Source organism: Notothenia coriiceps, unplaced genomic scaffold (assembly GCF_000735185.1).
Source record: "Notothenia coriiceps isolate Sejong01 unplaced genomic scaffold, NC01 NC01_scaffold00012899, whole genome shotgun sequence".
NCBI lineage: Eukaryota > Metazoa > Chordata > Actinopteri > Perciformes > Nototheniidae > Notothenia > Notothenia coriiceps.
The window spans coordinates 201,815-202,064 of NW_011345600.1; positions in this window are offsets into that span (position 1 = coordinate 201,815).

Consider the following 250-nt stretch of genomic DNA (forward strand, 5'->3'; position numbering starts at 1 on the left):
GGGGGGGGGGTCGCAGCATCAAACCCATCTACAAACCCCCCCGAATTGATCATGTGACCACAGATTGTGCTACCACCTCCATGAGTCTCCCGACGCTCAATCTCAAAAAGGCGAGCTAAAAAAATGCCTTTTTGAAAGTAGCCATTTTGTTGATTTTCTTTAGATTTTATCGCGTTTTTGTTTCATTTTTTTTTTTTACTTACTCTACAACAGGTGGTTTCATGAGAAGGTGTAATGACGGAAGGAGTTA